Here is a 12,709-nt window from a genome sequence, read left to right on the forward strand (position 1 = left end):
GGGGGGGGGGGCTTAACAAAGTTTGGCAGCTCAAATCTGTTGCTCTCATGCTTCTGCCCAAGTCCGTGCTGTAGATATCAGTCCTGAGCTTAGCAAGGGTGTATTGCAATGGAATCATCTGGAGGACTTAAAAGGAGGAAACATAGCCTACAGATACCAAAAAAAAAAAAAATAATTTTTTTTTTTCCTTCCCAGATACCGACTTCTATCTTTACCGTTTTGTTAGCTGTATACACTTGTAATATAACATCAGATTATTGGTGTTGCCTCTTTACATGCTGCTGATCCCCTTCTCTGTGCTTCCTTTGACTCTTCCAGGTGACACAGACGTGCCTTTCCACCTGCTGCTTTTACCCCCTGCATTGTAATCCTGGGGTGCTCCATTCTATTAGATTATTTCTACGTAGTAAAAAAAAATGAGGGAAAATCATTTTTCTCCATTCCAAGAATACTTAGCTTAAAACTTTCTGGAAGTGGTGGTCATAAGCTTTGAGTTGAGTGGCCACTGAGTGATCACAGAGCAGTGATTCCTCCATGGAGACTCAAGTTTGATTCTGCTCCCGCTGGCCTCAGTTTTGTGACCATTTACTTACCCAGCTCCTGCAACGCAGAGGGGTTTAAGGTATCTGTGAATGTATGAAGTTGCATCAACAAATCTTTGGAAAAAAAAAAAACAAACCAGCGTTTGGGGGAAAATTCTTGTGTTACAGGATTAGAGGAAATATCCTTACATTTGTGCGTTAGCAGAAAAATAAAAAGCAATAAAAGCTTTGAGCCGGAGAGTACGCAGAGTGTGATTGTTTTATCTGCTCCTATTTTTAAAACCCTTGGCTGTTCTGCGAGCGGGCCGGCAGTGCTGACTTGGTGCTGGATCTCACCCGCTGCAGTTTCCATTCGCTGCCCAGCCCCCTTGCCCTCACCTTGAGCTCTAACCTACAGCTTGCTTCTTCGGGCTGAGCCTGTCGGAATGTCAATTTATTTTTAGGAGCCAAAACTTTAATAAGAGAGTGTGCAACACATTTAAGAAATTGTGAGCACACTTACAAGCTTGTAATTTTTACGGTCTCCTTTTTTAGGAACAAAATATAAAGGTCAAAGAAGGTCTCCTCTGACTAAACTCCTGTGTAGGTGCATCCTTTTTTTTACTTGTTTTAAGTGGCTTATTCTCCTCTCTCTCATTCTCTACTTACTGTGGAGCAGAATCAAACTTTCCAGCTAACGTATATTCACTTTTTTCACATAGCCATTTAGCTTCAAAGGTATGGGTCTCATTCCCCGCCCCAAATCCTTGTTCCAGTCCCCTTGAACTTGAGGACTTTCTTCTTTCCTCCTCATCAAAGGAGGACATTCAGGTATATTGTGCATCTCCCTGCTTCCACCTCTGCCCTTCCGTTTCCCCTTTCAGGTTGGTCATCTCATCCGATGGGACCTGCAGGCAGAGCTAAGGTGGAGCTTGGGTTGCCTCATCCTTAGCGTGGATGCCAGAAGCTGAGCCCCAGGCTCCTGCGCTTCAGCTGCTTCCACGTTTGGCCAACTGAAAAATATTTACATAATGTCTCTTGTACTCTTGTTTCAGTGCTGACACAGGGAACAGAACAGGTAAAATCTCTTGTGGCAAGTCAGGCAAGACCAAGCAGAGACTCTCGAGGTCCTTTTGGTCTTAAAAATCTTAAAAATTTAGTTTGGTTTGGTGGGGTTTTTTTTCTAGTCCAAAATAACTTCTTACAGTCTACAAGCATGGATGGAAGGGACGCACTGGTGGGTGTCCTAGGAGCTGCAAAATCAGTTGGGAAGGACCTCGTGTCCCCCTTATCACTCACTGTTCCCTTTCAACTTGATGTTCTCCTCCAGTGACTCCTTTTCTAGGTAAAGGGAATGTGGAAGATCTCACCTACCTGGCCTTGGACAGTATATTTGGCATACATGTTTTCAAGATGGGAAGCTGTTAATCTGGAGATTGAGGGCGTTGGTAGAAGGATCATGAGGTCAGTCAGGAATTGGCTGAAGGTTTGATGAGAGTGGTCAGTGTTACAAGGAGAATTGGGCTGAGGGAAGGTTATTTTGTGGAGCTCATGAGGAATGTGCACAGTGAAGGGTTTATGTAAATGATCTTAACCACAAGAGTTTTTGTATAGGAGATTAACTAAGGATGTAGAGGAGCGTTAAATGCAGAGGAGGGTCAAGAAATGGTGGAGAACCAAGTGCAGGACCTAGGGGTAGCACTGGCAATCTAATAATGAAGGTATTGATAGAGGGATTTGAGCTCATGTCACTTGAAGAACCGACGAAGAAAAGCTGAATGTGAGGCTGCTGCAAACGCATCTCTGAGAAAAAAAAACCAACAAACTTCTGAGATGTGAATGGTACCAATTTCCCAGCGTGGTAGGAGATGACCTAGAGTCTTGTAGGATAACTTGTGCTTTTTTAGTCACTTGTGCTCAGAAAATAAATACTCCAAAAACATGTAAGCAAGAGTGATCAGGGTAGATGGAGATCCTGTCTCATCTGGGGACACTAGAAATGGTTTGGCCTGACAACAAAGGGGGCGCGCAGTGGCCAAGGGTAATCACGGAGTAGGTGCTGGGAGGAAGGTCTCAAATGGCCGGCGGGAGCATCGTGCTCCCTTACTAATAGGAGTCAGTGAAGAGCAAAACCCTTAAAAGCTTAAAGTGCTTTGAAAGGGAATAGATAATGTGGATGCCTGCTATACGAGTTTCATTTCCTAAGAGAGATGAGTCAGGTTTTCCTAGATGAATCTGAACATTTCCCTTGAGTCGGGGTTCTCGGTCCTGTGCCTGGCTTTCCGTTATCTCGTTCATTTTGGTGAGTTTGGTAGTATCTGCAGAGGTCTCCAGCTCTGCTTCGCTTTTCGGGAGGTCCTCTGCCTTCCAATGTCAAATTGATCTCAAATTCCTTCGCCTACGTGTTGGCAGACAAATGGTGCCTTGTTAGCTTCATAAATCGCTAACCTAATTAAAGTGATGAATTCACAACAGGAATTGCATGAAAATGGAGCACTTGTTAATTGAATAGCCCTGGGTTCGGCTCCCATTGTACACTTCCAACAAGGTGCTTGTGTGATCCCTCCTATTGAATTTTGCTTAAAATAAACCTTCAGGGTAGTCTGATGTCTTGGTAGGAAAGAAAACACCCAATGGGCAAGGCCTGGAGGATTTCAATAGCTTTATTGCTTCAGGACAGACAAAAAAAAAAAAAAAAGCATGGAAAGTAAAATCTGAGTGACCCATTCATGGCTAGGAAATCATTAGGCACACAATGTATTGTATAGATCACTGTAAAACCGCCCGACACGAGTTAAACAGGAAATTTATAATAGTTAAAATTGAGCCTTCAGTTAACCCCACCAAAAATCTTCTATTTTTCTGTGTTATCAAAGTTAGTTCAATATTTGCTTTATATACATCCTGTTCCGGACTTTGATTCCTCTATATAGCACACCTTCCTGCCTTCTAATATCTGATTTATTACATAACCATTTTTCTTCCAAAGCTTTTGCTTTGCCTGCTTTAACTCTTTATCTTGTCAGTCGAAGAGCTGTTTTTATCCACCGTCTTCCTTTGCACCTCTGCTTGCTTTGTGAAGCCCCGGAGAAAGAAAAACTGTGGAGCTGGCAAAGAGGGGAGGCTGCAGGGGACGTAAGGTAAGGATGGGTTGCGGGATCTTGTGGAGAGGGATGCAAGAATATCTAAGGTATCTTGTGTGCATCAAATCAGAGGTTGAGTGGTTGTCTCTGGTTGTCTCTGAAGTCAGAGGGTTGCAAACACGCGGCATGTCCTCAGCGTGGAGCTTGGGCTGTACGAGCACAGGAAGGAAAGCAGGTCCTAACCCCGTGTGCCCACCCTCTACATCAGCCTCCTCTTTCCTAAAGCCCGGCCTAGGGTGTGGAGGCTTCGCGCGCCCTCCCGGCTGTGGCGCTGGGTTGGGGGTCGCTGCCCTCCCGGTGCTCTGGGACGGTTCGCGAGCTTCGCCCCGTCGCGGGGACACGGGGAGGAAGCGCTTTGCTCGGGGTCAGCAGGGATGTCACCAGCAGACGGGGAAGGTCCCAGAGGCAGGTTTGATGCCGAAGGCTGTTGAAAGATGTGTTTCCTGTGCAACAATAGAGAATTTTGTTGTATTTCCCTGTGGAACCTCTTGAGATAAGGGCTGAAGTTCATCCTGTACCAGCAGACACATCCCCTCTCCCTTTGTTGGCACGAATTACAAATTATGGTGCCTCTTACATGTCTTGTGCTGTCAGAGGTGACCTGCCCCTATTCCGTGTGTTCCATCCTGAAGGGACCACCAAGGTGACATGCACCTACCTAACACACATCTTCTTTTAGGAAGAAAATAAAGACATTACCTGCTGTTCCTGGACTTAGCTGGCCCAGAGTACAGCAGAAACAGGAGGCAGCAGCCATCCCGCTCGCAGGGAAGCATCTCTACATCCTCCCATGCCTCTTAGCTGCTGGTCCAGCCTGGGGCAAGGACACAAGAGTGGCTGGCTCCAGCTGTCTGCTGTTTAGGAACACATCCCCAGTGGCGGGCACAGCCTAGATCTCTTTTCTCTGCATAAATGGCTTAGCTATTTGAGCCCGGAGTCCTTCCTTCCAGCCCAGTTCAGGTTGGCCAGGAGCTCAGAAAGTGTTAATGGAGAGTGGGAAAAGTACAAACCACTCAATTTCTTCAAAGAAGAAACTTATTATGAGGTTGCCCAGAGAAGCTGTGGCTGCCCCCTCCCTGGAAGGGTTCAAGGCCAGGTTGGACGGGGCTTTGGGCACCCTGGGCTGGTGGAAGGTGGCCCTGCCCGGGGCAGGGGGGTGGGACTGGATAATCTTTAAGGTCCCTTCAACCCAAACTGTTCTATGGTTCTGTGATCCCCTGCAGTCCCTACAGCTTTGTTTCTTCTGGAGATGGGGTTAAAAAGCTCCTTGAATTCTGCCTTCTTTTTTTTTTTTTTTTTCTCCCTAGAAATAAATCTGCTAAAAGGCCATGTTGTCCCCTTGCCCAAGGACCAGCTCCTTGGCAGTGGATGTGGTCATGACACAGTAGGGCTGGTAAGAGATTTCTCAAAGCAATGGCCTTTTTTCTCGTTCTGGCTGCAAGACTGGACAAATAACTAAAACCCCTACATTCCCCTCCCTAACACGGGAGAGGGAAGCAGGGAAGGGATGATTGCACTTGCTTGGTCTTTGCTGCAGATTAAAATCACTGCTGCAAAGCAAATGAAACACAAATATTTTAGGTTTGGCTTGGTGTGGGAAGGGTGCCCTTCCGCCCGCGGTGGTTTGTTTGGTTAGGTTAGGTGGGTGCAAGCTCTGATAATAAACTTTCCTGGGAACATGAGGGCTCACAGAGAGGTCAAAGCAAAGGAACAGGCCAGCACCGGTGGATGGGCTGCTGTGGGGAATGTGAGAGGGTGGGGAGGGCACAGAAAGAAATGCGGTGTGCTCCTTCCCATCGCCCCTGTGCGCTGCCTGTCTTCTTACCCGTGCTGCAGGCAGTGGTGGGTACGGCTTTGGCTCTTGAGTTCTTTCAGCCTCTTCTCCCAAGCTGAGTGGTCATTAAAGGGCTTAAAGCAGTGTAGAGGGAGAGGAGAAGGGTGAAGAGAAGGGTGGGAAGGCCCATGAAAAGCCATCTTGTTTATGCCCATTGCCCCAAGAGACGGTCACTGCTGCTCCTTGGGGCGTCCAACCATGAAGTCTTCACCTGAACTGAGTATTGGCTTATACCTCCTGACAAAGGCTTTTCTTGGTGTCTTAACCACCTCGTTCTTGAATGGTAGAGCTGAATGGGAACCCTTGGAGGAAGAGGATAAGGAAGAGGAAGGGGGGGCCTTTGGGTACAACCAAGCAGTTTGAGCCCCACCATGCACAGCAGCGCAGTCCCTGCATGCTAATAACAAACCCTTTGTTCCACTCCTCGAAAAACACCTGTAGAGGAGTGCTGGGGTGCTATCACCTGTGTAGGTTGGGGAAGGGTGGTGTGATCCCTGTGAGCCCCCAGTGATGGAGCTGTCTGTCAGGTTTTGCTGTCCTTGCTGGGGACCCTGAGGAGCACTGTGCTCCTGCTTCCCGCCAACATTGGCATGAACAAGCAAACTATTGTTTGATTCAGTAACGAAGTGGAAATATGCTCCAGATGTGAGAACATGGTTGGTGCAGATCTGCCAAAAGTAGGCGGAAAATGAGAGCAGCATCGCTGGAGTGAAGAGGGGAAGGCTGGCCGTGGTAAGTCCGGTATGGCGAATTGCTGAGATCCACTGGAGTAATGTGAGATATGGGGGACCAGTGTTAATCATGGTCTCATCTGGTTTGGGTTGGAAGGGAATTTTAAAGAGCAACCCATGGACGTGACTGTCTCATAACTGCATATACGCAGTGCCTTGCAACGATGTTAGCGTGAGGCCAAGCCCAGATCACGTGCCCAAGCAAGGAAAGTCTCTGCCTTGATTCCCCTTGCAAGAAAACCCAATGGGGTTGCTTTTCTAGGTTTGGGGAGGAAAGGGATTCTAGATGCTGGAAACATTGAGCTGTGCAGCATCACCCTGGTGGCAGCCTCCTTTGGTGGTGCCTTGTTGGGATGGATGTGGTATCCCGAAAGGGGGAAGGGCAGAGCTCATCTTCAGTAGGAGGAAGAGAAAAAACAGAAATGTAAGCCTAGGGTGTTGATATCTAGGAAGGGATTACATCACTGAGAAGCAGGGTGAATGTCTTTTCATGTGGCTAGAGCCATGGGGTTTCTTTCTCCTGGCTTCAACCAAACTCAAACTGCAATTTTTCTTCCTTGCAGATGTAGATGGCAGCCCCCTGCTCGGTGCCGTGGGACATGGCAGAAGAGGAGGAACACACCAGCATCATCCAGGGTACGTTAAACTCTGTCCTGAACTCGTGGGTCCCTTCGGGACGCACGGAGGAGTTCACTTCTCAGAGAGCTTCTGATTCAGCTGGCTCGCAGGCAGCGCTGAGTTCACCCATCTGCCGCTTTCTTGGCAGCCGGTGCGGAGAGGAAAATAATGATCGTTTTCAATCAAAGTTTAATGTGTACAAAAAGCAGCCCGGAGGATTCCTTTGGCAAAGCCTGCCACAGGGGAAGACAGCTGCTGGAGTGGGCCAGGAAGGCATTTTCCCCCTGCTCTGGGTCAACCTCTTTGTTGTAAACAAACATTTCTGATTGTCTGCAGCAAGTCGGCCATGGCCAAGTGTCTCCTGCTCACCACAGAGGTGCTCTCATCCCTTTTCTGCCTTCCGTAGTCCGGACCAACTGACATTTCAAGGACAATTTGTGCACTGTTGCAGACAGCCTTCAAAGCCTGAGCCTTGAAGATGCTGGTGTGGGGGCTTGTGGTTCTTCTGCCTGGTCTTCTCCTGGCAGCTTTCCCACTGCTGTCCAGGCTAGCGATCTACATTCATATCCTGTTTATAGGGTGATGAGGAGAAAAAAAAATCAATATTTTCTTTATGATCTGGACAGCTGAGAGGTTTTTTTTGTAATTGTTTAATTTCCTGGTTTTCCGCTCTGGACATGCAGTTGTCCATGCAACACTACCCCTACCCCTGTTGTCCTTCCTAAGCGTTGCCCCCAAAATCCCCTGCTGTGAAGCACGGGGGTTGCTGGAAGCTGCTGTGCTTGAAGGCAAAGGGGAAGCTCAGTAAAAAAAAGGATGCTCTTGGCTTCACCTGAGGAAGGCATTCCTCAGGGCAGCAAGCCTTGAGGCTGTTAGACAGCCTGTGAAGAGTTAACCGATACCTGAACAAGACTTAAGCTCACAGAAAGTCAACCAGGTCATCACGCCACAGATTAATTTTTGTAACTTAATTGAACTGGCTTTTTTTTTTTTTTTTTCTTTTGTCTCTGTAAGTCAGAGTCTTTCAATTAATTACATATCATATGCGGCCAGATTTCCTCTTTCATTTCCAATGGAAGAAAAGGGTGAACCCTGTGCAGAAAGAAAAGCTGCTGGGGCTTGGGGGAAAGGATGGTTGCTGATTCAAAGTACAACCCTGGTGCCAAGCTGTGGGACCTTTTCTTCATGCCTGATTCACACAGTTTGTCTTGTAGCACCAGGGCTGCTGAAGGCTGCCCTGAGCTCGCATGGCTTTGTCCCCCTCTGGCTTCGTCCTTCCCTCTCTGCTTCTCCCCATCTGCGGTGCGTGTGAAGACGCGTCCTTCTTTCCATGGGTGTGTTCGGGCTGCTGTGCCTCACAGAGGTGGCCTTCGTCACTTCTGCTGTGTTAGAAATGCTCTCTTAGCCTCAGTGCTGCCATAGAGCTGCCTCCCGTAGGAGGAAAGCAGGAAAAAAAGCAAAATAATGAGGATATTGAGTAAATCTCCTCTCTGGATTGACAAAAAAAGCTCAGCTACAGAAGACTCCGAGCACCAAACCCCTTTTACCAGATTCTGTTTTCTAGTTGACCCTACAGATGATATAAGGAGGGGGACAGCCTTGATTCAGTGTGATAAATTCTGGACAAAGCGTTTGAGAGACCCCAGCGTGTGTCTGGAGTTCACAGGGGGCTGCAGAACCCTGCCTGGAGCCTTTCCCCCAGATTAGCAGAGTGTTGCAAGGCAAGGAGCAGAGGTTACTCCGTTCTCCTCCCAAGTGAAGATAAAAAGAATGTAGGAGAAAGAAAACAAAGTGCACAGCTGTTTCCTTGCTTCTGTGTTGCCTCTTTGATGGCAGCTATTTTGGGGATCTGAGCTATGTTTTGTTCCCGTTTTGAGATACCTGAAATGTTCAATTGAGTCTGTCTTTGGGGAAAGCTTCAGAAAAGGAAAAAAAAAAAAAAAAGCGCATTTAGGGCAGTTTAAGCACATTTCTAGCAAAGAAATACTGAAATAAACCCAAAACTTACACAGGACCTGGGACTGTGACAATAACATGACCTAAAAAGGGACCCCAAGCCTGGCTGTCCCATCTTGCCTTGACCACACACAACGAAGTTCTCTAAGGAACATAATATTTTTGGAGAATAAAAAAACTAAGAAACACAGTATTTCTGGGGAATAAAAACCTAACAACAGTGATAAAATAAATACTGTTTCTGCTATGTCTATAGAGCACAGGTGAACAAAAGGTCTGCGTGCAGGAGCTGGGTGTTCCCTCATATCCTCTTGAAACGTACCTTGGCAATGGGAAAGCAGGGATCTGCTTGGTTGTATCTGGAATTTAAGGAAGGGTCAGTCAGGGTTAGGGAGCTAAAGGAGGAGGTTTGTTCACCATTGGCCTCCCTTGGCACCAGCCTCTTCCCATCAGGTTTATGGGTGCTTGGTACTTACTCGCTAGATCGTACTTGGCTGTGCAGATCTGAGCTCAATGTTATGCTGAGTAATGAGAGTGCAACACGCTCTCCTCCAGCCAGACAGGCAGCATTGTCATTAACCCATCGTTACATGCAAGGAGCAAGTCAGTTCTTACTGTTCCTTGCAGCAGGCAGTGCCTTGAGATCAGAAGACCTCGCTGTGGTTGACCCGCAGAAGCAATGCGGTTTTTCTCAGCAGGGCTGGGTTTAGCTACCAGGACCCTCTTTGGGATCTCAACCTGCAGTTCAGCCCAGGAACTCCTTGCTATGTTACACGAAAGTGTAGCTAGGACCAGAAAGGCCGTTTTGCAGGAGAAATGTTTCACCAGGAGCCAGTAAGCAGAATAACAGAGAGGGAAACGTGGTGTCTGCCAGGGTGGGGACTGCAGATTGCTGGAGACTAGACGGGTTGAGGCAAGGTGGCCATCGCCGTATGCCTGTGGTCCTTCCCCTAGGACTGGGTCTAGCTCCTGCTCAGCCTTGGTGGACCCTTGGCTTGATTCAAGACAGCTATTGCACCACACTCCCCTCAAGACAAAGCTAATTAGCGATACGGCCGTAACAGCCCAGGTGTCCTTCTGTACATGCAGGTCCTGGGAAGAACTGAGAGGACTCTTGCAGGGCTGTGACACCGTTCCTGGAGACATTGCAGCAAGGTCTAGGGGACAGCTGGGACAGCTTAGCTTGGCCTCCACAGCCGCCATGTGAAGGCTGTCACCCCCAGGGGCATCTCCCCTCAGCGTACCCACTTATTCCTTGGCTGCAAGGTCTGTTGGGGGGACCCCATCTTCCTGCGCTCAGGGTTCAGTACAGCAGAGTCCTGTTTCATCCAGGGAGCTGCTGGCAGTGCACCTCCTAAAGAAGGAGGGGGAATAGCGCTTTTTCTGAGAACAAAAAATCACAGGAGCAAAACCCAAGTAACCTTGGTTACCACTCTTTTATCCATGGTAAACAGAACGGTTGATAGCAGAAGTCCTTTTCTTATGTATGTGCTGAGCACGCCGTGTGCCCACGGATGGAAAACAGCAGGGCCAGGGCAGCGAAGACTTTGGTAAAACAAGCAAAACGTTGTAAGTGTGATGTCATGGTTTTCTCATCACTCCAGTGCTCTTGGCAGGTCTCTCCTAAGGAGGACAACTCTTTGATACAATGGGAAGTTGTTCCTTCTCTCTCTTGTTCTTGCCCAACTTATGTCCCGTGGTGATTTGTTTATTGCGGCTCCTAGAGATGAAACATCTTTGGCTGCAGTCACAAAAACGCTAACGAGGTGTCCATGGTTGGGTAGCTTTGTAAAATGGCTTTGAAGCTTAAATCCTTAACAACGTGGGATTTGGGAGATCTGTTTGCCTGGTGCTTAGCCTACCCAGGAGCTAATCTCTCAGTTCTGTTGTTACAGAAATGCCTTGTGTGGCTTTCCCACCGGCCTTTGGCTCTGGAAGGTCTCTCCCTGGCTGTGTGCAGAAATGCCTGCTCATCATTTCCTCCCTTTTTCTGTGGAAAGTGAGACTTCCACAACCAGAGTCACTTGTGCTATATCCTCATACTCCTCTTCAGGGATTTTCCAGATTCATCTTTTTCAGTGTTATGACGACTACGTTGCCAGACTGGAGAGGAGGAGCGGTACCTCCAGCAGAATCCTGTTTGTCTCCAGTCCCCCTCCTATGCCAGCCTGCGGAGATGCAAAGCGGCAGCCAAGCTTTCTTTGAAAAATATTTTTAACTCTTCCTCCCTCCCACTTGTCTTTCCAGCCAGATCCCCAGGGACTTGCTGAACAAGATTGTTCTCACTTACATGTCTCTTGTGACTGTATGAAACAGCTCAGCTCTGAGAAACACACTTCTTACATATATTATTCTTGTCTATACTCATTTTTTTCTTGCATCTTTGCCATGAAATCCCACTTGTCAGGCCAAAGAGGAAAAGTTGGAAATCGACTTGTTTTTTTCCTTGAAATAGATTTTTTTTTTTTTTGTCTTTCCTTATTTTGAAGACATTTGGGCAGTGTAAGGCCTGTTTTTCCTGGCATATTCTCTGGCTTCATTGACCAAAGCACAGTAGTTTTTGTGTTCTTCTCATAGTCATTGTGGGAGTTACCTGATTGTGTGCAGGCATTTAATCTGGTCTGATCTTTCAAAGTCAGTGACTCCCACCCCAGTGCAGGTATCCCCACAGCTGGATCCTACCCTTGATACCTGAGCTCTAAGAGCAGTGCAGGATGCTGGGACATCCACATGGGAGCTGAGCCAGGCTGGTTCATGACGTGCACAACCATGCAGTGCACACGTTGGCGTACGTATGCAGCCAAGACTTGCTCCAAGGGTGGAAGAAGCGTCGTCGTGTTGCCATGCCAGCTTGCAGTACTGCAGCCTTGGCGTGACCTCCTGGTGTGGAAAACCCATGCACGTGTACAGACAGGGCTGTACTCTGAGTGTACAACTCCCTCCAGCTGTAGCATGCAAACAGGAAGACTTTGACTCGTGTCCGACTGTCCTGCTGTTCATTTGCTGCAGCCTCATGGCTGATTACACATCTCTGTTTGTTTCTGCAAACCCCAACAACTCCCCACCCAACACGCTCAGTGAAGCCCAACATTGGAAAGGATGGCCATCTCGGGTTTTAATAGTACTGAAGTGAAGAAGCACAAGTCAAAGAAAATTTGCGTGGATGCCTCAGTGGTACAGCCTCATTGGATAACTTCAGCCTCAACAAGTATTAACATAATTTACACTAATGACAACGTACACACAGGCACCGCACAGGGAGATCTGTAAAGCCAAGGATGCCGGGCACAGCATGGTGGACGTTGCAGATGGGTCCGTGGAGGAAGATAAAACCTCAGTCCGTGTGGGGACTGCCGTCTTACTGTACGTAGGAAAGGCTCACACTTTCAGTATGCAGGTTTCTGGTTCAGCCCTTCCTGGTCTCACCTGCTTTGGCTTTTGCTGTAATGGAATCTCTCAACCAAGATGGCTTGTAGAGTTGGGTGCAGCCTCCTTGTATTGGGTTTGTGTGGTAAGGTTTTGGTAGCAGGGGGCACAGGGGTGGCTGCTGTGAGAGGCTGCCGAAGCTTCCCCCATGTCCGACAGAGCCAACGCCGGCCGGCTCCAGGATGGACCCAGCACTGGCCAAGGCCAAGCCCGCCAGCGAGGGTGGCAGCGCCTCCCCGAGAAGGTATTTAAGGAAGGTAAAGAGAAAACTGGAACAGTAGCCAGAGAGAGGAGTGAGAACGTGTGAGAGCAGCATCTCTGCAGCCGCGGTCAGTGCAGGAGGAGGGCAGGAGGTGCTCCAGGCCCAGAGCAGAGGTTCCCCCGCAGCCCGTGGGGCAGCCCATGGGGAGGCAGCTGTGCCCTGCGCCCAGGGAGGCCCCGGGGGAGCAGAGACCCCCCTGCAGCCTGGGGGGACCCCAT

This window comes from Athene cunicularia, assembly GCF_003259725.1.
Source record: "Athene cunicularia isolate RWA chromosome 4 unlocalized genomic scaffold, athCun1 chr4_part1, whole genome shotgun sequence".
Lineage (NCBI taxonomy): Eukaryota > Metazoa > Chordata > Aves > Strigiformes > Strigidae > Athene > Athene cunicularia.